At 45.7% G+C, this 26,062-nt stretch overlaps 1 protein-coding gene across 1 annotated transcript in view; it reads right to left on the reverse strand.

Annotated features, from left to right (window-relative positions):
• Snx24 (sorting nexin 24) overlaps nucleotides 1–26,062 on the reverse strand; it is a 151,605-nt gene that overhangs the window by 117,951 nt on the left and 7,592 nt on the right. The gene's annotated exons all lie outside the window — the stretch shown is intronic.

Below are 26,062 nucleotides of genomic sequence, written 5' to 3' on the forward strand. Positions count from 1 at the left end.
GGTCAGACTCTGCGCTGCTTCCAGAGGGACCGGACAGCCGCCATGCTCTGTTCTCCCAGGCAGCTGCAACCCACGATGGACTTAGGCTAGAATCTTCCCGGTAAGCGCACCTTGGGGTGCTTACACACATTACTAGAAATGGGCTAGTCCAGGTGCGAGTGTTAGCCTAGAAGAGGCTAGATAGAAATGGGTCAAGCAGTTAAATGAATACAGTTTGTGTGTTGTTATTTCGGGCATAAGCTAGCCAAGCGGCCGGGGTGTTGGGGACGCAGCCCCGCCGCTCCTATTTCAACAGTAACCCACCTGGCTCTCCCAGCTGGATCCTAGCACCTGGCCTTCAGGGGCGGAACTGGGCCAAGGTTGCGAAGACAGACACAGTCCTGCTAACAGCTGCTGACACTGACTGAACTAGCTGTACCCTTTGCCAGAAATAATATCCCATATATTATTTTATTTAATCTTGGCGATGAGCCTGTGGGCTAGTCATGGTTTTTTTATTTGTTTTATTTTTGGTTTTTAAAGGCATGGGTCTCATTTAGCCTGAATAAGCATTGAGCTCGGCATGTAGCCAAGAATGACCTTAAACTTCTGATCCTCTTGCCTCCATCCAGAAGGCATGCTAGGATCACAGGTATGCACCTCTATACCTGGTTAATGTAGCGCTAGGAATCAAATCCAGGACTTTGTGCATGCTAGGCAAGCACTCTACCAACAAAGTTATGTCACCAGCCCCCTAGTTAACCTGTCCTAGTGATGAAGAAACTGTCCTCATGTATGCTTGACTGCATAACTGTATGCATATGTTTCTCTATCCATGGAACAGCAAGCAGTCAGGGGATTAAACGGCATCTCTACTATATACTATTTCACAAATAGGTAGACTCACTCCATTAATAGCCTGCTTGTATTGATTAAGAGTCTCAGAAATCAAACTCTGGGCTGGAGAGATGGCTCAATGGTTAAGAACACTGGCTGCTCTTCCAGAGACCCTGGGCTCGATTCCCAGCACCAACATGATGGCTAACAGCCATCTGTACTGCTAGCTCCAGGGGATTTGATGCTCTCCTGGCCTCTGCGGAGACCAGACACATACACACACACACACACACACACACCCATACATACACAGATATTTAGGAAAAACACTCATCCACATTAAGTAAATCTTAAAACTTTTAAAAAGAAACAAACCCCTAACACGGTAACATCTCTAAAAGCCCTAGTATACAGTGCCTATTATACTGAAGACCTTCAAACCACTGGTTGAGAAAAATAAATTTGAATAAATATTGGTGCTAATGACTCTGGAGAAAGTCACAGTGCTAGGCACTATAGCCAGAGCCTTCACCGGCTAGGCAAGTGCTCTCTCACTGGACTCTGGACTTGATTTCATATAAAATTGTGCCTCACACGCCCCATCTCTGTCCCTTCACCCAATCCTCAGCAGTGCCAACTACTACAGCTTCTGCCAGGCTCCCCCATGAGCCCTTCTTCAAGTCCTACCAAGCACTCAGACTGCAAAAACTCACAGCTGAGCATATGGAGACTGAGCTACCCTTCCTGGTCGGCCGCTGGCTTCCCCACTCAGCCATTTGGATACTCTGGGCCACTGAGAGGAAAGTTGCACATTTTCTAGAGCCAGAACTCAAGAAAAACAAACTCTGACTGCAGAAATAGCTCTGAGAAGAAAGTCGAGGACAAAATGCCTTTCGCTCCCACTGACGCCATCAGAACCTGGCGGAACCTCAACAGCAATGAGTCAGGAGTCATTTCTGATCGCAGAGCAAAACACAAGAATGGGTCTGAATGGGGGCCTGGCCCTGTACCGCTGCCAGGCTCCAGCAATAAACTAGGCTGGTGCAAAAGGAAATGCATTTCCAGACTGTGGCCTAAATCACTATAACTAGGTTCAAACACATCTTTAGTCACCAAAGTAGGAACCATTATAATCAAGGCCTTTTTGGCAACCAGATGTTAAGTTTATTCTTCTACCATGAATATGAATGTCACGGAACTTATGAAGGCATCTTCTGCATTCTGCTGGACATGGAAGCATTTTCTCTGCAAAGAGCTGTCAAAAGACCTGAAGAAGAGTAGCCCGTTCTTGGCCAAGATCAAAAACACTGATGACAGCTTATGCTGGAGAGGGTGTGGGATAAGGGGAACACTCCTCCATTGCTGGTAGGAGTGCAAACTTGTACAGCCACTTGGGAAATCAGAATGGTGATTTCTCAGAAAATTAGAAAACAATCTACCTCAAGATCCAGCAATACCACTGTTGGATATATAACCAAAAGGCGCTCAATCATACCACAAAGACATGTTCTCAACTATGTCCATAACAGCATTATTTGTAATAGTCAGAACCTGGAAGCAACCTAAATGCCCCTCAACCGAAGAATGGATAAAGAAAATTTGGTACATTTTCACAATGGAGTACTATGTTGTAGTAAAAAATAATGACATCTTGAAATTTGCAGGCAGATGGATGGATCTAGAAAAAAATATATTGAGTGAGGTAACCCAGACCCAGAAAGACAAATAAAATATTTACTTAATCATAAGTGGCTTCCAGACATAAAGCAAAGAAAACTCAGCCTACAAGTCACAACCCCAGAGAAATTAGATAAAGAGGATTCTAAGAGAGACATACATAGATTTACATAGGAAGGAGAAAAAGACAAGATTGGGGGTGGGGGGATCACAGGAGAAGGTAGAAGGGGAGAGGGGAGGGAGGGAGGGTAGTGGAGAAAAATGTATATAGCTCAATAAAAATAATAATAAAAGAAAAAATGTAGTCCATTCTTGACACAAACTTTAGAGCCCAGTTCCTTCATCTCTGGAAGCCTCAGTTGTGTTGTGTGTTGGGTGTTGTCATAAGAACTAGGTCCTTTCTGTTGAGCAAAGCTGGCTGCTGTTTCCTATTCATCCCAAGGATTTGCTGAGCGACTTCTCAGATATAATGGTTTTACTGGGATTTAAAGAGCTGTAATGGATTAGACCTGCAGAAGACACCAACAGAACCAATAGGAGACATCAATTTGTGAGCGTGTGTTTGGCTGTGTGTGTGTGTCCTTGGAAAGTACCTTGGAGTATCTTCTCAGTCCAACCACTGAGCCAGCCAGCCATTGGCTTTTATATGACAACCACTTTTCACACAAGTCTCAACCCAATCAAGAAACGGGTAGTTGTTGTTGCAGAGAACAAAGAGGACAATAGTGACTGTTCTCAATTTTCCATCAGCTCCCGAGAGATGCACTTTTTGGGCGTTTTCCTCTTTCCAATGTGCTCCAAATGGCCACTGGCTAGGGACGGCCCACAGTTCTTCAGCAAGTTCTTGTGTAGTGGTAGGAGGATTGGCTTCCACGATCTCTCAGTTGGCACTTCCAACCCCTGCTGGCCCCCACTATGTTATCCATGCCAAGTCTCTCGTCTCCTTTGAGAAGTTTTCAGTTCCCACCATGCTAGCCATTCCCCAGTCAAACGTCTTGATTGTTTTGAGTTCTGCTTTCCAACACATCTTGAACTCTAATTTTATTTTTTCTATTTATTTAATTTTATGTGCATGGCTGTTTTGCTGGCCAGCATGTTGCATATGTGTATCTAGTACCTGTGGAGGCCAGAGAGGGCATCAAATCCCCTGGAAGTAGAGTTAGGATGGTCATGAGTCATTATATGAGTGCTGGGAATCGAACTCCAGTCATCTCTCTGCAAGAAAAACAAGCACCCTAAACCAATAAGCCATCTATCCAGCCTCTTAAACTCTAATTTTAAAAATAATACTCAAATTTGTGTTTTGCCCAACATCATTTCCATAGTATAAAATATAAAACAAACAGGAGGAGGTAAGCTATTACAAAAACCAATGACCTATAAATTAAGAAATGTGTGTTTAAATGACGTATAGCATACACACATCTATTAAGAATGTCCTCCAATATCAAATATCACGTTGGCATATTTCACCAACGTGAGATGAAAACTGATATTACGTGGCACCAGGCTCATGTGAAGACCCTATCCTCTTTAGGCATGGCTGGCCTCTTCTAAACAGGTAGGAAACCAATTCACGCAAAGTTTACCTGAGAAGACTATGGGAAGCCTAAAGCAAGGCAAGGTGGGTGGACGGTGGCTGGAGTGGTCCATGATACACCCACAGTTGTAAGCAACTGGCTGTCAAGGGCAGCGGAGCAACCAGGGTGTGTCAGATGTCAGTCTCTAATTTGGGTGAGATGGAGCATCCAGAGGGAATGGCTATAAACGGCATGTTCTAATTTAGCAGCACTGGAAATCCTGATCCTGCTTAGAGTTTTCATTTAAAGTTGGGTATGGTGGCACCCTCATATAATCCTTGCACTCATGAGGTGGAGCCAGGAGGATCAGAAGTTCAAGTTCACTATCCTTTGAATTCCAGGTTAGCCAGTGCTAGACACATGAGACCTTGTCTTTTTTGTTTGTTTGTTCTATTTTAGAAAACATCTATTTTCAAAGGGTAAAACCCTCAGACAATTTAAATAAAAGTCCAACAGAGCCACTGTCAGCCAACTGTGATGTCATCGTGTGTTCTTGGAGTCTTCTCTGTGAGGAAAAAGGCTCTGGAACTTAATCCATACACACCCTTCTTATCTGCAATGTAATTTACAATTTCTTAGGAACACATTAGCATCTCTGCATCTGTATCCGGACTTTCAAACCCAAATTCATCTTCCATGGTCATAATAATCTTCACTTGGTCGAAACTTTCTAAGCCCGGGTCCTTCATAAAATAAAAATTCACTGACAGCTTTTATTGGTCATTCTTGTCCTAGAGTTTCAGGACATATAGTTGGTCCTTGATTCCCTCTGAGGTCAAATGAGTGTGGTTCTGTACTGGTAGTACAAGTGTGTGAGCCTTCCAACCACTGTGAGAGGGTCAAGAATAGCTACAGAGTCCTGGGCCTCCTCCCGGTTCCCTCAGGGCAGAGTAGTGCCAAGGCCACTGTGGTAAGCTGGGGCAGAGTCGGACACAGGTGCAAAGGGCAGAAGTTACCATGGCTATGCCAATTGAGCATGGGATCTTATCTTAAAAAAAAAAAAACAGTCAGGTGGTAGTAGCATATGCCTTTTTATTCCAGCACTCAGGAGGCAGAGGCAGGCAGATCTCTGAGAATTTCGGGTTAGTCTGGTCTGCAGAGTGAATTTCAGAACAGTCAGAACTGTACAGAGAAACCTTGTTTTGAAAAGAAAAAAAAAAACCAGGGTGAGTCAGGCAAGCATTGTAACCCTGTGGGCCCCACCTGCAGGATGATGTCCTTGGCACTGGTTTCCTTCAGATCGTGGTCTGTGCTGCAGCATGGGGCCATTTTGAGGCCTGTAAGCCAGGTGGCCACCATAGGCCATGTTAATATGGGAGGCCTGAGCTGCCACTTAAGGCCTAAGGCATCCTGGTCCCCACTGCCACTGTGAGCCACATCTGGATCCACGGCCCTGCTACAGCTGGGGTCTGGGTTGCTGTCAGGGGCCATGGAGAAGTCTATGGTCTGTATCCATCGGAAGCCACATGGATGTCTGCAGGCTATGCTGCTGCCGGGGGCCATGGTGATGTCTGGCTGCCACCAAGGGCCATGTCTGGGTCCATGGTCCTACTGCAGCCCGGATCTGTGTTGAGGTCCATAGTCTGAGTTACCACCAAAGGCTATGTGGATGTCCCTGCTCTGTCCTGCAGCCTGAAGCCATGCAAATGTCCGCAGGTCAGGCTGCCACCTGGGGGCCGTACTGATGCAGGTAGCCTGTGCTGCCACCTGAGGTCATGCTGGTGTTCATGATCCAGGCAGCCCGCTAGGGTCTCGGTCTGTGGGTCCTGCTACAGCAGGGGGCCATATTCGTGGTCTGTGCTGTTGCCAGAAACCAAGTGGAAGCCAAGCTCCTGCTAACTGCGAAGGGCAAGGAGGCTACTTTTGCTGTGATAGCTATGACTGCAGACGCACAACTGAGGAGAGACACAGGAGGCCTCTGTGACACCCCGTTTCCCAACTCCAACCCGTACTCCTCTCCCTGGAAAAAAAATAACAGTCTAGACACAGAGCCACCAAAGAAAGCCCTTCAAAGATTGTGGTCTCGATGCTGAAGAGTAGCTCTCCACAACTGATGGCTTCTGGTAGAGGTGTGGGAGGGGAAGGACTCGGTTCTCTTTAAGGGACAGGTCCCCGAGAGTTTGTTCATGCACAGACAATACAAAGTGGACTTTTTTTCTAATCTTTTACTTCTTTTGGGGGGAGACCACCAGGTGGGGAAGAGTGGACATGAAAGGACTGGGAAGGGAGTGTGATGGGGTACATAATGGGAAACTCCCAGAGAATCAATAAAATGTTACGTGGGAAAAACAATTACAAAAAGAAAAGAATTGTTTCTCGTTTAAGTGGTGAATTGAATATAGAATTGTTCAAAGATGAGAAAAAATTCTAACATAAGATGAAAAGGAAGACACATGATATCTTATGAACCCCAGCTGTCAAACAATTATAATGTCTAATTATGAGCATATAATCAGCAGCATTAGAAGTAATAGCAGCTCCCACATCACATCGCAAGCTCTTACTATGTATCTAGAAATTTGCACTGGAGCCTCTGTGAAGGCTGAGGCATTGGTAAGCATTTGTGGAGGATTAGATGACTTTCACAAGCTCCCTCACTAGTCAGCAGGTTAGAATGATGGACCCAAGTGAATCTGGCCCTGTGGCCTCCTCACTTGTAAACAGACATTTCCTACCCCTACTGCTCAGTCCCAAATAAGCACACAGAGGTTCATATGAATAATAAATGCTCAGCCAATAGCTCAGGCTTATTGCTAACTAGCTCTTACATTTTAAGTTAACCCATATTCCTTACTTATGTGGCAGTACCCTTATAAGCATGGCTCACTCATCTCCTGCTCCCTCTGATCTGGCTGGCAACTCCTCTGACTCCACCCTCTTTCTTCCCAACATCCTCAGTTTGGTCTTCCCGCCTAACTTCCTGTCCAGCTACGAGCCTATCAGCTTTTCATTAACCAATGAGAGTAATACATATTCATAGTGTAGAAAAGGATTGTTCAACAGCACTTATTGTCTTAGAAGTTCTTCCAATAAACTGTGGTCAGAAGAGGTTCTCTGAAGTCACTCCGCCTGTCAGTCAGCGCTGGAAGCACTTTTGTGGAATCAGAATGTGACTGGCTGACTCTCCACATCTCTGAAACAAGGCTGATGTTTCTCCTTCGTGCTACACAAACTACACACTCTAGAAAGCACCTTTCCAAACTGCTGCGGATGGCTCATCTTAGTTTTCAACTGGGGAAGAACCAAGAATTGCCTCCGTTAGACTGGCCTGTGGGCAATCAATCTGCAGGGCATTTCCTTGATCCCTAGTTGATACAGGAGAGTCCAGACCACCATGGGCAGTGACATCTCTAGGCAGATAGACCTGGAATGAACCTGAGCTTAGAAGCAAGCTAATAAGCACTTTCTCTGTTTCCTGCCTCAAGTTCCTGCCTGGAATTCATGCCTTAGCTTCCCTGGTAGTCTGTCACCTGTAAGATAAACAAACCTTTTCCTCCCTAAGTTGCTTTTGGTCATGGTGTTTAGCACACCAACAGGAAACAGACTCTAATACAGGGTAAGCTACCTGTCCTATGGTGTGCAAGGTTAGCTACCAATTAAAATCACCTGGAGTGTGCCACAGCCTAGGCAAAGCCTGGAAAACTGGGAGGGGGGAAAGGTCTATTTTGCAAATACCTTCAAGGCCTCACGTTCCACCCCATTTTCTGAAACCTTAATGATATTCTCAGAGCTTCCATGGGGGTCTTGGGACATTTTATTGTAGCATCTTTCACCTCTGACTGCTCATCAGAATCACGGAAGGGACCATTTAAGAAGTCTCCCTGCTGGGCCTAGTGGCCTATGCCTTTAATCACAGCCCTTCAGAGACAGAGCTAGGCTGATCTCTGTAAGTCAACATGGTAAGTTCCAGGATAGCCAGGGCTATCCACTGAGACCCTGTCTCAAGCAACAGAATGAAAAGCCTTATGCTGGGCTAGGGGGGTAGCTTAGTGGAAGACCATTTATCAAGCATATTGAGGCTTTAGATTTGATCCCCAGCAGGAAGCAGAGTGGTTGATGCTTGATCTACACCCCAGAACTCTCAGACTCTCTGAAATAGGGCACCACCAGTTTGTAACCTTTCTGGATGACCCTGAAGTACAGCAAGGAGTGAGGACCGGGGTCAGCAGCTGACTTTGGCAACTCAAAGCCCCTAGTCCTTGTGAGGGAGATCTATCCAGCGGTGGCAACTGTCACACTGGCCATGAGCCCCTTCCTGTCTTAGACTGGTTTCTGTTGCTGTAATCACCACAACCAAACGCAACTCGGGGGAGGAAAGAGTTTATTTTAGGAGGGCAGAGAAGGAACTCAAGTCTAGACTTCAGACGCAGGAACCAAAGCAGAAGCTACAGGAGGAGGAGCACTTTTAACTAGCTTGCCCTCCATGGCTTTCTTCTAAGGCCCTGGACCAGCAAAGGCATTGCTCCCAGGCAGCTGGGCTCCACTGCCCCAGACTTGCCTGTTAGTGCTCTGACGGAAGCATTGTCTCAACGGAGGCTCCTCTCTGCAGATGTCAGTAGCACGGATCAGGCCAAGGAACAACAACCAACTACCAGCACACAAGCAACAAAGAACAACAGCCTCCTCCTTTCCCTGTCTCTGGCACCCTACCTGGTGCTGCTGACAACCACAGCCTTTCCGCCTTGGCTCACCATGTCTCCCAAACCCCTGCCTCTGCCATCACTGAAGAGAGTGACTTGCCTTACAGCTCTGCCCTCGGCCCCTCCCTCCCAGTCAGTCTCACCAGTGAGTGACTCATCCCACAGGCATTCTCCCACCACTTTCTTTGCTTTTTTTTTTTTTTTGAGTTTTTTTTTTTTTTTCAAGACAGGGTTTCTCTGTGTAGCCCTGGCTATCCTTGAACTCACTCTGTCAACCAGGCTGGCTTCAAACTCAGAGATCCAGCCACCTCTGCCTCTGTTCCCTGAGTGCTTCTCCTACCACTTTCAACGCCGACACTAAGGCCACCATCTCTACTTCCTTTTCTCCCTTGTAAGCACCACCACTCTCACTTCCACCATCCGGGACAATCTGGGGCTAATGCTGTCCAGTCACATCAGATGCCGGCACAAGGCCGCAGACTGAGGAACCGCAGTGTGACTGTCTCTAACCTGGGGGGGGGGGGGCAGAACTGCTGCTTTCAAGAACTGCATGCAGCTGTCTTCTCTGGAGGGCAGAAGGAAGGGTCTGAACTTTGTGCCACCTTCTGGGAGCATGCAACAACTCAGGATGCAAGACCCAGGTCAGTCTGCTTGCCCCAAGCCCCACAGCACAATGCCTGGTTAAAATCAAAGAGCTTTTGTTTTGATTTTTTTAATTGCTTTTTTTTATCTTTTATCTTTATGTGTGTGTGGTTGTGTAAGCAGTGTACGTGTCCCACATGCTGGCAGGATCCTGCCGAGCAGAAGAGGGCATCCGGTCCCCTGGAACTGAAGACACAATCAGTTGTGAGCAGCCATGTAGGTGCTGGGACTTGAACCTGAGCCCTCTGGAAGGGCAAACAACGCTCTTAACTGCAGAGCCATCTCTCCAGACCGTTGATCTGTTTTTATAATTTTTATTTTCCTTGTATTTGTGTGTCTCTGTGAATAGGTCAATGTGCATCGCGGTGCCCATGAGGACAGAAGAAGGCGTCAGATCCCCTGGGGCTGAAGTTACAGGCAGTTATGAACAGCCCAACATCAATGCTGGGAACCAAACTTGGGTCGTCTGGAAGAGTAGTAAGTACTCTTAACTACTGAGCCATCATTATTCCAGCCCCCTTTGTTTCGTCTTTTAATTTTTGTGAATATTTACCTGTATTTTTATTTTTTATTTCGTGAGTTTTGTTTGTTTGGTAACAGGATCTCAGCTAAGTAGTCCAGGATGGCGTCAAACATACAGAGATGCTGTAGTTTGTACCACCATGCTTGGCTTTAAAGAAAAAAAAAATCTCCATAGTTTGAAAGAATGAAAGCTTTTGTACGACCGTACGACCGTGAATGATGCAAACACAATTCCATGGACAAAGATGAAGAAGTGAGGAGTGGAAACAAGATGCTTCGTGTTCCGCAGTTCTCAGATGCCAAAGCCATGAGAGTCCATGGGAAGAGACTCTCTCAGAGGGCAAACCAAGGGCTACGGAAGCTTCCAAAACACTAATGAATGACTGGAAAAATCCCCCAGCCACATCCTTCCCCTGCCAATGACTCTCCTTATCACACACTGAACACCATCAATGAAAAGCTCAGAGCGCTAAGAAAACAGGCCTCCTCCACAAAGCACTTCCTGGAGTAACTGTCCATTACTCTGTTTTTTTTTTTTTTTTGTCCGTGTTATCTTAGAATGGTCCTGAAAATAATCAAAGAAAAAGGCATAACGAATTCAGTATCTGATACAAATCAGTAGCTAAAATAAAGCCATAATATACACCCATAATTTTTAGGAGAACGATCAAGATTATTGATTTCTAAAATAAGGTCTCCATTAACGTCCCAAGTTAAGTTCAATCCTGTTTCTAGTAATCGGCTCGAGAAAGAATTCAAGAATAATATTTAAAAGTTAATTAAAAACAGTGTAAGCATTCCTGTCAGTCAGCTGTGACCTCTGCTCCACCGCGCATTTAAATGTATTGTCACCTCGACCTGTAACACAGCAGTGTAAAAAAAATTTTGGTCAATATAAATCAAACATACACTAATTTATTCAGCAGATTTCCTACCGTCTGAATCAACATCAGAAATCTAACCGGTGTTTGTTATTCCTTATTGACAGGGAGAGGCATATTTAAATGATAAGCACTCCTGAACATCATTTGGAAGTTAAATTGTTCCCCACGGACAGCTTCCATAAATGGTTGCATTTAAAGGTCATTTGCCACCAGACTATGAACAACTGTTGCATTTATTAGCACAGGCTCAATAGCATGGGCGCTGCAGTCATCGGTTTTTACTGACAATGAGATCTAATTGTCCACTGTTAAGAAACAAGGAAAATCCCTGGGACCGGTGGCACACACCTTTAATCCCAGCACCCCGGAGGCAGGTGGATCTCTGAGTGTCAGCCTGGGCTACAAAGTGAGTTCCAGGACAGCCAGGGCTACATAGAGAAAACCTGTCTCAAAAAAAGAAAAGAAAAAAAAGAATGTAAGAGAGAGAATAGACTTTTTCTGTAATTTTCTATTCCTTGCACTATGACCACATTTCAGAAATTCAGATGCAAAGCTAGGTATGGTGATACATGCCTACAGTCCTAGCACTCAGGAGGCTGAGACAGGAGGATTGTATGTTGGAGGCCAAATTGAGCTGTGTAGAAACATCCGGGTTAGAAGATGCAGGGTATGGCACACTTGGTAGAGTGTTTATAAAGCATGCGTGAGGTCTCAGGCTTGCTCTCCAGCATCACAGAAACTAAGCCATGGCGGGGTACTCCTGGGAAGGTGGGGTAGACAGAGGTGGAGTAAACAGAAGGCCATCCTTGGCTATTGTTCAGTTGGGGTCTTGGGCTCATCCCTGCATGTTCCAGATAGTCCCCTCTCTCTCCCTCTGTTCTCTTTCTCTCCCCCAAAGGTCCCCTGCCTGTTCACATGCTAACAGCTCTCTCCCTGCCTCCACACCTGCAGATCCAACTACTCCCAAGCTCACCCCACTCTCTGGGTGGGAGAACCAAGTACGCCTCAAGCAGTGACCTCCTAAGTTTCTAGAGTCCCAGTGAACAGGACCCCACACTGTTATCTTCTCTCTCCCTTCAGTTGTCAAGCTCCTGGGACATCAATCCTGGGACCACCTCTGGAAGCTCAAGAGGGCACCTACCCAAAACAGATAGACTGCCGAACAACTGGGTCCCTCCACAGTCTGGTCTTCCAGAAAGGCCCAATGAGGGGCCAGTGGTCAATTCTACCTTCTCTTGCAACTTGTTCATTCACCTTTGTCTCTTTTGCCTTCTGGGCTATAGTCTTCCTCAGAATGTTCATTGATGTGGGAGTGTCATATCAATCTGTTGATTTCATTGGCTGAGTAATAAAGAAACTGCTGGCCCTGATAGGTTATAAGATAGGTGGGCGGAATAAACAGGATAGGATGCTGGCGGAAGAGGAAGTGAGGACAGACTCTGCTCTCCGGAACACAGACGCCATGCTCAGCTCTCCCGGGTAGACGTGATAGCTCTGCTCTCTGAGGCACATGCGATGAAGATGGATGTCGGCTAGAATCTTCCCGGTAAGCGCACCTTGGGGTGCTTACAAACATCATTAGAAATGGGCTAGTCCAGGTGCGAGAATTAGCCTATAAGGGCTAGAGTATGGGCCAAGCAGTTCTTTAAATGAATACAGTTTGTGTGTTGTTATTTCGGGCATAAGCTAGCCAAGCGGCCGGGGTGTTGGGGACGCAGCCCCGCCGCTTCTTATTTCAACAGTTCATGCCTTTTAACCCAAAGCCACAGACTTTGTTATGACACTAAACTGTTCCAGCTGTTTTACAGACACCAGCGTGTTCCTGGGAAAGGGTGCTGCTACTTCATCAAGTCTTCCTTTGCCTTCTCCTCTTCCTCCAGAAACAGATTCGTAAGGTCTCCAGAAAGGCAGTCAGCCAAATGCTTCTTAACCTAATACCTCCCTTGAGCATGAACCCACTGACTTCCAACTTCTGATTCTCCAGCCCCACATAGTCCAACAGGAAGTAGCCAGATTTGGGTGCCCATATACCCAAATAGATTGGGATGTTCAGTTGAGGCCTCTAGCTCATGCCTACATGGTCCAAATAGACAGTCCCATGTTCGTTCTCTCTCTCTCTGGTGTGTGTGTGTGTGTGTGTTTCAAATCCTAGCTTAAAGAGTCTCCCACATTCTTGGCTGCTACTGTAGCTTCCTCCCCTAAAAGTTGCCAACCACCCAAGTCCCCGCCAAAACATTAAGTTTTTGACCATACTTGGGAACCCAGCTTGTAGTGGGCATATTGTCACCCCTCGCCTATGTAATGGTCTGTCTTGTCCCTTTAAGAGACAAGTCCTACCCACTCCCTTTCTCCACTAAGTCAAGCAGATCTTTCTTCCACTTCCAGCCTGAACTCCTTCCTTTCTGTCTCTTTCCAGAAGAGGTAGCTTCTTTTCTCCTCTCTCTGATTCTTTCTCTTCTTTCTCTCTGCCTCTCTCTCCTTATCCCTCTTCTCCCTCTCTCTCCCCTTTCCCCTTCCCTTCCATAGTCTACTAAATAAATACCCACCTTCTCTGCATGGCGTGCCTATCCATCTCTGCCTCCTGTGGGTCTTCATGGGACCCATTGCCCCTTGTAGCCCACTGCCTGCTGCCACCACTTTGGAAACCTGCAGCGTTTTATTTTTACCATTACATCCTACAACCCATAAAATCTCCCTGCTTTTGTTTGTGGGTGTTATATTTCTGGCCCCAGTCTCAGGGACTGGAGGATCCTCCGGGAAGTTGCTCTCCTGTAAACCTATTATTTTAATTCAGGTTGATCTGGCTTACTGAATCAGCAGAGATACTTATGGGGGGGGGAGTATCAAAAAACTTATTAGCTATAAATCCAGTTTAAGGCCAGACTGGGCTATATAAGACCCTGCACCAAAAAGAAAGGAAGGGAGAGAGGGAGGGAGGGAGGGAGGGAGGGAGGGAGGGAGGGAGGGAGGGAGGGAAAATTTGAGGGAGGGAAAACTTCCAGGCTAGTTCCCCCCAGCTCCCCCTACATACAAGGACACAGCTTTTTATTGGTAATCAAGGGGTCATGGAAAGAGAAAGGAACCCTCATTACAGAGTCTGGCTGAAGGCCTTCATCAGCAAAGAGTCAAGAATTTCAGGACAATTAGCATTTGCTGAGGACACCCACATACAACATGTACTTCTATATGCACTTCAAATAAGAATGTTAAAATAGCAAGGGACCACTCTGAAAGCCTGAGCTTTCCAGTCTTGAGTGTGACCTAGTCCTTCCCAAGATATAAACCTGATATTTTGGGGTAGTTCATAAACCAGATTATAAACTTTTATTTACAGCAAAAAAAAAAAAAAAAAAAACCTAACTTCCTCTCCAACCCTCATGACTTTGTTTTGTTTTGGATGCTCTAGTGGACCTTTTATTAGTCTGAAAGACTAACAATAGGGTAGGCATTTTAAATCCTGGCAGCAGCCAGGAGAGATGAAGAAGAGACAAGGTCACGCCTTCGCCTTAGGGCCAGCAATGCAGGTCTGTAAGCAGCTGTATAACATGTGGGGTTGCCCAGGGCATCAAAGAAACCATATTAGGATTTAATTAGTATCTGAAGAAATAGAAAAAGGCAAAGAAAAGTTACTCATTTTGTGTTAGAACTCAGAGAAAACAGGCAGGGTTAGCAGTAGTTCTGCAGTTGAAAGCCAACGCACAATCCTATGTGTATCAAGAAGCATGTGTGATCTCATCTGGGCTCCTGAGCAGTCCTTTGAGATGGAACTTTAGAAGTCACCCAAATTATATGTGAGTATTCTAAAGAAACTTAATTGTGACTCTCTCTTGAGAGGCCCACAGCCCCACCTGGGTGTGTCCTGCGTGTGTCTAAGCCTGCTTATTAACCCTGTGATGAAAACTCTCAGAAGTTCTATTCCTCTATTTTTTGCTTTGGTTTCTCAAGACAGGGTTTATCTGTGTAGCTCTGGCTGTCCTAGAACTTAATTTGTAGACAGACTGGCCTCGAACTCACAGAGATCCACCTGTCTCTACCTACAGAGTGCTGGGATTAAAGGTGTATGCCACCACTACCAGGCTCATAAACTCTATTCTTAATGAAGTCTATGAAAAGAACACTGTAGGCTGCTGAGGACAGCAGCAGAGTGGTGTCATTGGTCCACACTCCTCTGCCGCTGACGGTTTAGAATATCACATCATAAAATAAAGTGGGCCCGCAAGATGGCTCCGCAGTAAAGGTGTTTGCCACCAAGTCTGACAACCTGAGTTTGATGGCCAGAACATACATGGTAAAACTTAGGAGCCAACTCTTACAAGTTGTCTTCTGACCGTCACACAAAGATTGAGGTCTGTGCACTCCATCCTACCCCAATAAATAAGCGTAACTAAGAAAGCAAAAAAATACATTTATATAACCCCAATTTAGGCAGGATCGCTAACGGCCCAGATTTTTCATAAGTGGTGGTCTGGGTCACCCCACGGGGTGAATCATGAGCAGCTGAGATGCTTGCTGAAGGCAGACACATAGAGAACAGCGATTATACTCACATGACCAGTTACAGACACGGAAAGACGGCAACCGTCAAGACAACCTCCTGCCATTTCTGTCCCAAAGGTCTGCTAGACACATGCTAAACAAATATCTTAACTTCTTCTTTAATTTCCTCATCATGTAAAATAAAAATATACTGATTGTCTACCATGGCAAACTAAGAATTGTTAATTTTCTGCAAGATAGAGTATGAAGAAGGGTAGATATCAGTGGAAGCCTCCTGCTCTGGGCAAGAGGCCCCTGCATTTCTGGTTGAACCCAGGACAGCTGTATCAGATCAGGCTGACTTGTCACTGTCTTTATTGGGGCAAATTAACTATAGCTGAAGGATTTCTGCATGAGTGCCCAGTTGACAAACGGTGGACTTAGAGACAGCTCTGAATCAGCACCAATGACCCAACAGAGTATTTAGCCAAACATTTCAAACCAAGCATATCCCAAAGTGAGCAAGGAAGGAGTGAGCGCGAGCCAATGCGTGGCTTCCAGTGTTTGTGAATCATCACTATCACGTTTCTATTTGCTCAGCCTAAAAATAAAAAAGAATTGGTTCCTCACGTCTCTCACCTCTCTCCAACCTGCCAGTGGGTCTTTAGTTTCACGATCAAATTTTATCTAGAATCCCATTACCTGCCACCATTTCACCTCAGAACTCTCCCAAGCCAGAGTCACCTTTCCAGGAGACTAACAACATCGCTCCTTAAGTTAACTGAGCACGCTGCCTACAGCACCCTCCCTAAAGCCCCTCCCCAGCCGCAATAAAATGAGAATGATTCTGTGAAACGTAACTCATAAATCAGGTGTGCAGCTGACACTCCTGTCATCCCAGTTCTCAGAGGGCTGAAGCAGGAGGATCACTATGAGTTTGAAGTCAGTCCAGGCTATAAAACAAGACCTTATCACGATAAGCAAATAGCTCACATAGACATCCTGCAGGCTTAATCTGCCTCATTATGTCATCTGAACAATAACAGGAATCCCATCAGTAAGGGAAAGAATGGGGTGAGAGCGGAAAATAGGCTTAGAGTCCCTAGAACAACCTCTGGACTCGTGGGTTGAGAACGAGGGGGAGGCATCTGTGAGACAACTATAAACTGCAAAGCTGACTAAGTTACTTCTCCAATAAACATCAGAAAGAGGCATTAGTATATTTCAAATACCACCCCCCAAAAGAAAAAGGTAATGAGAGAGAGGACATTCCAATATTTCAAATACACCCAATCAATCTTCGCAGAAAATAATGTGGGTTCTAAAGAGAGCGTTTCGGCTTTCTGGAACAGCATTCATTCCTTCTGAAGTTTTCTGGTAAGTAAAAAAATAAAGAAAAACTAGTAAAACCCTTCCCAGAGTTTTCTTAAATGGCATTTTTGTACCAGATTGGGAATGCAGAGAAGCGGCAAAAAGATGATGCCAGAGTCAAATCAAAATGAACGTTCAGTAACCATGAGAGGACGTTCTCCTCTGTGACAGACTATCAGCTTCTAAAACCCGGCTTCCAAACTGGGATGTGGTGGTGTACAGCTGCAACCGTAGCCTCCGGGAGGCTGAGGCAGAGTCACGGGTTAAGAGGTAGCCTGTGCGACACACTGAAAGCATGCGGATGGAGGGACGGAAGGGTGGGTGGATTGCGGGTGTGTGAGTGGGTGGAAGGAGAGAAAGAGGCAGACAGAGCACATCATTTACGAATATACACAAGTCAGACATTTGTCTATGATTGCATGTTTTTATGAACCAAGCGTGCAGCCAGGCGAACCGTACTTTATTTCCCTCGTGTTTCCCTAGAGTATAAAGCAATTAATCAAGAAATGCTTGGAAAATATAGTGACTTTCCCAAAGTCCTCTATCTTAGAGGTTTACTAGCTTGTAGCTCATGGGTGACTAATACTCATGACTTATCTAAAACAACACCCCAAAAGAACAAAATCCCAGATAACCCTTAGGGCTAGAAGAATCCATCTACTTGCTTAGTATATGAGACTCCCCTCAGTTCTGAAGTCTCTGTACAAGTTACCTCAAAGAGCTGAAGTGTGTGAGCATGCCAGCCACACCTGCAGACGCAAGAGGCACCTCCCCACCCCCAGCAATGCTTTGGGCCTTGGCTGCCTGGAACTCTTGGGCAATCCATAAGATTTTGGCGTGGCGCTTCTATGATAAGCCTTTAGATTCCCAAGCCTTGCACGGTCTGACTCCAATTTTCTCTTTTCTCTGGGGAAGCTCAGGGAGAGCTGCATACAGATACAGAGCCCTTCCTGGTGGGAATCCTGCTTTGGAAATAATATTCTTCCCACTAGTCCAATTTGTCGATAAACAGTCTCAGTACAAGACAAAATGCCCACCTCTGCTGCTAGCCCAGACTCCAAGGAGGCATCTCTCACTAGGACATTTTATTTCCATTTGCCTTCTTTATGGATCTACAGCCCACATATAAATCCGTGAGGCTGACATTCTTTTCAGTTTGAGCAGCTAGTGAAGAAGGAACCGCTTTCTCTGTCAATGGGATGCCGTGATTCCCTGTGACTCATTAAATACACGTATAATAAACTAGGAAAGGCTGTAGGAACAGCCCAGGGGTGGAGCACTTGTGCAGCAAGCCTGAGGCCCTCTGCTCAATCTAGCATTTCCACAATCTTTTTGTTTTTCTTTTCCACGTGTGGTGGCTCATTCCTGTCATGTCAGCACTCAGGAAACTGAGACAGGAGGGCAAGCCAGCCTGGGCTACACTGTAAGAGTATGTCTCAAAAATAAACTGGTGCTGGGCAGTGATGGCGCACGCCTTTAATGCCAGGCACTCAGCAGGCTGAGACAGGTGGATCTCTGTAGGTTGAAGGCCAGCCTGGTCTAGAGATACAGTTCCAGGGAGCTAGGGCTGTAACGCAGAGAAAGCAAACAAACAAAAAAATAAACTTATGAACACTGAAAAGTACGTTAAAACATGACTGCACATGTTACCAGATCGGCCTTATAAAAAGTGAGTGGTGGGGGGTCTTATGTAGCCCAGGTTGGCATCAAGCTCACTTACTATACAGCCTAGGATCACGTTAGCGTTCTGATTCTCCTAACACCACCTTCCGGGTGCTGGAACAACAGGTGTGTCACCGTGTCCAGCTTCACCCATCAGATTGGTAGAATTCCAAGAGCAACAGTAGTGACAGCATCGGCTGGCAAGCCGGTGCGGATGCAGCATTCATACACTGCAATAGGATTGTATCAGGCAGGGCAGGCTTCGCTGGAACCCCAGTGCCACCAAAATGCCACACGCATCTACTTTTGACCCAGTAACCTATTATGTGGAATCTATAGACATACTAACAAGATTTTCAAAAGGCGCACTTGGGAGGCAGAGGCAGGCGGACCTCTGAGTTTGAGGCCAACCTGGTCTACAAGAACTATTTCCAGAACAACAAGGACAGTTACACAGAGGAACCCTGTCTTGAAAAACCAAACTCAAAGAAAGAAGAAAAAAAGAAAGAAAAAAGAAAATAATTTCAAAAGGCTTGTGTTATCACACACCTGTAAGCCCTGCACTTTGGAGGCAGAGGCAGAGGAATAGGAGAAGCCAGCCTGGGCTACATGAGAGCCTATTTCAAAACAGAATGGAACTATAGTGCCTTTCACGAGCCGGGCAGTGGTGGCGTGCGCCTTTAATCCCAGCACTCGGGAGGCAGAGGCAGGCGGATCTCTGTGAGTTTGAGGCCAGCCTGGTCTACAAGAGCTAGTTCCAGGACAGGCTCCAAAGCTACAGAGAAACCCTGTCTCGAAAAAACAAAAACAAAACAAAAAGAGAAAAAAAAAAGAAATGCCTTTCACAGGTTTGTTGATGGCAGTCTGCCAACAGAAAGCCATATATCTATGGCAGAGATCAGGGCATTCTTATAGAAACTGCCTTGTAAGTATCTCAGGGAACCACGGTGAGGTGGAGAAAAAGGCAAGGCTGGGGCTAACAGAACAACTCATTAGGTAAAGGTGCTTTGCCTTGTAAGCCTGGCGACCTGAGTTCCATTACTGGAACTTACTGAGAGGTGGAGGGAGAAAACCGACATGCATGCCATAACATGTATGCTATCCCCGCCCCTACCAGGAACATACACACAATAACTGTTAAAGCAAGCCAGAGAGAGTTCTCTGCGTGCACTACCGCCTACATAAGAAAAGGAATGGGGACACAGTAGATTGCTACTTGTTAGCATATGTCCAGAATAGAAGAAATCACAACCTCATCATAAAATAACACATTTACTTTTCCATTCCATTTTAAAGAGTCCATATATTTGCATTCAGATCCTTCTATTCCCCAAGAAAACAGAATGTCCTACCATCAGTGGAGTGCTGGCAACAACCTTCACGTGTACTGTCTTTATTTTTAAGTGGGAATCGATGAGAGAAGAAGGAAAGAGCGTGAGGGCAGAGGCAGAAGCTGGATGCCCTGTGATTGACAGCATTGTATTAAACATCACACAAGGAAAAAACAAAATTTATGTGCTTTTTGTTTGTTTAGCTGTGGTTTTTGATTTTTTTTCGGGCAGTCTGCTTATATGGTCCAAGCTCGCCTAGAACTTCCTATGGAGCCTGGGTTGGCCTTCAACTCCTGGTATTCCTGCTTCTGCCCACTCAAGAACTATGATTCTATGTATTCACTACCAACCCGGGGGGGTGGGGGGAGCGAACCAGGCCTGGTGGGCAGGCCAATCATCCCAGCCAGCTAGGAGGCTACTGAAAGAGAAAATACTGCTTTGGTAACTTAATGAAACTCAGCTCAAAGTGTACGAAAGCTGGGGTTGGGAGGCGGCTAAGTGTGCGCTGCTCTTCAGAAGACCTGAGTTCGGCTCCCAGCATCCACAATGGGTGACTCACAACTGCCTGTAACTCCAGCTCTAGGGATCTGATTCCTGATACCCTTACCCTCTTTATACACATCACACACACACACACACACACACACACACACACTAAAAAAAAAAATCTATTTTTTAAAGAAATAAATGTAAAATGTCAGTTCAGGCTACATCTCAGAGATAAAAGTTCTTGTCTAGTTTGTGTGAGGCCCTAGGTTTAATTCCCAGTAACTGCGTATAAATACATGAATGTTTAAATTCATAAGAGATCCATACATCAACAACATAAAGTGAGACGTAGTGTTTAGGTGGTATGAGCAAAGAAGTAATTATGCAAGATCTGTTGTTTGGTGCTGGAGCTGTAGCTCTGCTGCTAGGGTGCTTGCCTAGCACAGATAAACCCATAGGTTCAATCCCTAGTGCCAGATAAATCCGTGATCTCAGCACTCGGGTGTTCATCTACGTAGCAAGTTCCAGGCCAGCCTGCAGAGTGAGCTGGTCTGGGAAATCCTGAGGTAGTGTTCTAGTTTGATTGCTGTTGTTACGATAAAACACTCTGATCAAAAGCAACGTGGGGTAGGAAAGCTTTATTTCATCTTATATTTAAAGATCACACAGTCCATCACCGAGGGAACCAGCAAAACCTTAACAGGATCTTGAAGCAAAAGCCATGGAGCGGCACTGCTAGCTGGCTTGCTCGCTGTCTCATACTTACCTAGCTTTCTTTTTATTTCTAAGATTTACTTTATTATTTTTAGGGGACTGGACAGATAGCTTAAACAATCAACAGCTGTTGAGTGTTTTCTGCACTTCCAAAGGACTAGAGTTTGCTTTCCAGCACCCAAGCTAGGCTGTAACTGGAGGATTCTCTCCTGCCTGACAGTTCCTGAATAACCACTCAGAGACTTAAAATTACTTATAAATGTCTGGTCAATGGCTCAGGCTTATTACTAGCTAGCTCTTACATTTAAATTAACCCATTTCTATTAATATAGGAATTGCCACGTGACTGTGGCATTACCTCATTTTCTACATGTCTTGCTTTCTTGGCGGCCGGCTGGCATCTCCCAGATTCTATCCTTCTTCACCTGTATCTCTGCTTGGATTTCCCGCCTGGCTCTATGCTGCCTTGCCATAGGCCAAAATAGCTTTATTTATCAACCAGTAAGAACAACAGATATTCACAGCGTACAGGATCCCACAGCATCAGGCAGCTTATAAGAGCATGCAACTCCAGCTCCAGGGGGTCCAACACCTTCTTCTAGCCTCCATGGGTATTTACACACACACACACACACACACACACACACACACACACACACACACCAAATATAATACAAAATAAAAAGATTTTATTTTGTGTCTGTTTGTCTGTCTCTCTCTCTCTCTCTCTCTCTCTCTCTCTCTCTCTCTCTCTCGTGTGTGTGTGTGTGTGTGTGTGTGTGTGTGTGTGTGTTTACAGGACACCTGATGTGGTGCTGGGAATTGGACTCCAGGCCTCTGCAGGAGCGATACATGCTCTTACTGCTGAGCCATCTCCCCAGCCCAGCCAGCATTCTCACAACCCATTAGCACTCCTGTATCCAAACAATCCATACAAGGACATCCACCGGCCAAGCTGACAAAGACAACCGCTCAGCTGAGACTCTTTTTTAAGGGACTCTAGGCTACCAGAAATTTATAGTTAGTGATAACTAGGCCAGATACTATACAAAATTAGAGCATATCGTTGTGGTTCATATTACTAATTCCATGGAGTTCCTGAGCACTTGCCTAGGTAGACTGAATCTGGGGTGGGCTGGTTTCTAGAACTCAGAAGGAACCAGCCTTGAAGAACTCACTCAGTGTTTGTCTTCATCAGTAATAGAAAACCTCACTATTCAGGCTGCCACACCTTAAAAGTACTTGCTAAAGCACTTGTAAGATTAAAAAATATTTCTAACACTTGTATCCCCAAATTTCTAAATAATTTATTTACAAAACTCAATCCTCTTGTGCTAACTTTGAAAGTTGTTTAGCTATTGTTTGTGTTTGAGGGCCTCATGCATACAAAAATGGTGATTATTTGCTTGCTTGTTTCGCGATTCAAGGGATCAAACCCAAGGCCAGCGTTTTAGCGCTGAGCTACACTAAAGTCCCTATTTTGACAATGCAGCAATCACTGTAAGTGTGCTGATGTTCAAGAGGAACTTTTAAACTGCATTTTTGTCTTCAAGGGTAGGGATCAGAGCTCACACACGCCCGAGTTCATCGTTTAATAAATATTTAACGTGTGCTTCTACTACACTCGGCATGAATAGGCCCTTTGCCAGTGCTGCACGGTTAACAAAGGCCTCGTTCATCTCATGGGCAGAGGATGGATGACCACGACTTCAGGACATTGTGGTCTCAGTGTCCTCAGCACTTCTCCTACGGCATGCCTAAGGGTTGGGTGATAGGGAAAGACCGGCCCTTCTCCCAGCCCCAGAAATTCCCCACTTTTCTCTCCAACTAGCTAACCTATCCTTCTTGTTCCCTAAGGGTTCGGGGAACCCTGGCCTCCACCAGGCACACACAGGGCTCCCTTATCAGCAGGCTGACTGGGAACTAATAATGAGATCTGAAAGGTCATTTATTGGCTCAGCGTTTCCGAGGCAAACACCCTTTATTATAAGGAAGTATGCTCTCTGCCTTTGGATGTGGTATACAAAGTCTACAATTTTTCTCAGTAGGTACAAACTACTCGGAAAAAAACGTAAGATGGAAAGGCCAGGCTCCCTCACTCAACCTCAGCCTCATTCTCAAATTGTGTATCAAATGGCAGTGACAATAAGGTAGAAACCACAGTTAAGTACCAGGACCCTGGGAAATAACACTTGAGTTTATCTGCTCTTTCCTTACAACAGCCTGGCCTGCTTCTCTGGAGATCACACCGACTGGGTGGGAGGTCTCTTTTCCCCCAGGTTATTTAGTTGGTGAATCTGGAGTCTGATGTCCCCGGTTTATTTAGTTAGTAGTATCTGGAGTCTGATGTCCCCGGTTTATTTAGTTAGTAGTATCTGGAGTCTGAAACGCCAGTTCTCTCAGATTTTTGTCCTGTACTTCCTCTTCTTAAAATTCACAGGCTAGCAAAACCCTAATCAGATTTCAAAGTCAGCATTCCTAAGCACCCTCCCCCACCCCAGGCACAGCAGAAGTGGCCCACACGGGGCTCTACCAGCCAGCCTGGAACCCAACACTTCCCTGCCAGCTCCAAGCCTGCCCCCAGACTCAGAGAAGCCCCCCAAGGGCAGGAATATCACCCTTCCAGCCTTCAATTCCACTCTCAACCTAAGACAGGGCCAAAGCAAACGTCTGCTTACTTTCTGTTTGGGACAGGGCTGTCCTTGAACTCTAGGTTCTCCTGCCTCCAAGTCCAAGTGCCTAGATTGCGCACCACTCTCAGCAGTGTTTTCTAAGAACCTAGTTCCACACTTGACCTCGGGGACCGCTGAACTCTCGGCCAAGAGGAAGAGAAACTGCCTCTGCTTTTACCTCCTTTCCAGGGGATTGTCAGAATTTATAGGACTTCTTTTTTTTTCATTAAATACATAATCACTATGAATTAAAGGTATGTTTTACACTCAAGAGTACACGCTTTTACCAGCTCCCTATTTTAGAAACTGGATCCGATTTTAAACTGTTCTTTCAGCTGGAACACCACTCCCGGCTCTACTCCCAGAACAGAGAGCATGGGGCGCTTGGTTAATGTTTGCTGAATGAATCATGGCTGCGCAGCTAGAATAGCTGTCTCTCAGAGGGAACAAGACGTCAGCTGCCTCACGAACTTGAAGCGGAAAAGAAAACCACCTTAACAGCTTGGTCTAGCAACCTAACTAAGCTATTTTTTTTTAAAGTAAAAATTTAAAGTGTACACAAACTATCGCCGCAAGTGAGATTCTCAAACTGCTAAGATTAACCCCAAATGACTCCCCAAATCGGTTACATTGGCAACCTGTGTCTGGCAAATGTGCATCATACACAACGGGTTTTTTGTTTGTTTGTTTGTTTGCTTGCTTGTTTGTTTTGAGACAAGGTTTCTCTGTAGCCTTAGAGCCTGTCCCGGAACTAGCGCTTTAAACCAGGCTGGCCTTGAGCTCACAGAGATCCACCTGCCTCTGCCTCCCAAATGCACGTTTACAAAATAGCTAAGGACTCTCTAAGAACCTGTGTCACCCCACCCCCAAAAAAGCAAAACAAAAACAAAACCTTCAGGAGGCAAGTAGGCAGGTGACTATCAACAGCAGCATTGTTCACCTTGTTTCGTTTTGTTTATTTTCTTGAAAAGCTTGAGACTAAGTCCTCCAGTACCTTCAGCGTGAACTCTAGTGTGAGCTGAGTTCTCTAAGTCACATCTAAATGACAATTCTTGGATTGTCTAGAACTTCCTGGCTGTGGAGTTGAAACGCTACTGCTCAGAGCTAAAATTACCTTGGATTATCACATTTCCTAAATAGTAGCTTTATCAGATACTTCTGTATTTGACCCAGCAGCCTTCTAACACGTAGGTAAAAGCCTGGCCATGTATTCTCAACAGACCACTGCCTTCCACTGACCCTAAAGCTAAGAACACCATCGCATAGCATCGGGCGACCAACAGCACAGATTCTCCCACTGCTTAACTGAAGGAACCGAACAAACTTCGTTTGGAAAAAGAACTCCATTTCAGACAAGACCAAACCAGGATGAACTCAGCCCCAGTAAGAGTTAGAAACAGTTCCAGGAAAAGCCACCCACTATGTCTGCACTGGTCCAAGTGACCCCACCAGGGTGCCCAAACAACATCTGCTTACATCTGCCACCTTCGGGTGTCCTTGCAGGCATCAGATCAAACTGCTCTTGTGAAACTTCATGGTAGATACAGGAGCTCAAAATTTAGTAATTTTAAAGGCTGATGGGCCCATGGCCAACAAAAAGATTTGGGTCCAATGGGCCACAGGGACAAAACCCTATTCGTGGACCACCCGAAGAATGGTGGACTTAGGAATGGGATGGTAGCCCATTCATTTCTGGTAATTCCAGAATGCCCCTATCCCCTATTAGCCGACATCTATTGGCAAAAATGAAAGCTCAGATACATTTCTCTGGAAATGGTTCCTAAAGTTTCCATTGGCATGGGCCGAAACTGGGGGTATGGGATTGGCAGCACATTGTCATCCCCCCACCCCCATCCCGTTTATGTAGGGATCAAATTGGGGGTAGACCCAGTCAAAGTCTGTAAGTATCCCATATCCTTAGAGGCCAAGAAGGGCATCATCTTGTGCAATCAGTCTGGAACACACCTTTGCTGCCTGTTAAGAAATCACACACCAATGACTAAAGATCAGTCCAGGATCCAAGAGAAGTTAATAAAAGGGTTGTTGACAAACACCCCACCATACCAAACCATATACCCTGCTCAGCTTATTGTCCCCGATCGGCAATGGTATACTGTCCTGGAGCTAAAGGATGCCCTTTTCAGTTTGCCTTGGGCTCCCAAGAGCCAATTGTATTTTGCCTTAGAATGGCATGACCCAAAGATTGGGGCCAGCGGCCAACTGACATGGTCCAGTCTGCCACAAGGATTTAATAGTTTTAGCACCAACTTTGATGAAGCTCTGCACTAAGATTTGGGTGAGAGGACCAGACCCAAAACCCAGATGTTAGCCTGTTGCAGGATTTTGATGACTTACTAATTGCTGCTGCAGATCGAGAGACCTGTTTGACTGGAACTGAGAAGTTACTACAAGTCCTGGGAGGCCTAGAATACCATGCCTCAGCCAAGAAAGTCCACGCCTGCAGGCGACAGGTATGTTAAAAGGAGGACAATGGTGGTTCTCTAATACATGAAAAGAGATGGTACTTTAGATCCCGGTTCCCACCATGGCCAGACAAGTGAGAGAGTTCCTAGGTACCACGGGCTT

The sequence above is a fragment of the Alexandromys fortis genome, unplaced genomic scaffold, assembly GCF_014885135.2.
Source record: "Alexandromys fortis isolate MF-2015 unplaced genomic scaffold, M_Fortis_MF-2015_v1.1 scaffold_60, whole genome shotgun sequence".
Classification (NCBI taxonomy): Eukaryota; Metazoa; Chordata; class Mammalia; order Rodentia; family Cricetidae; genus Alexandromys; species Alexandromys fortis.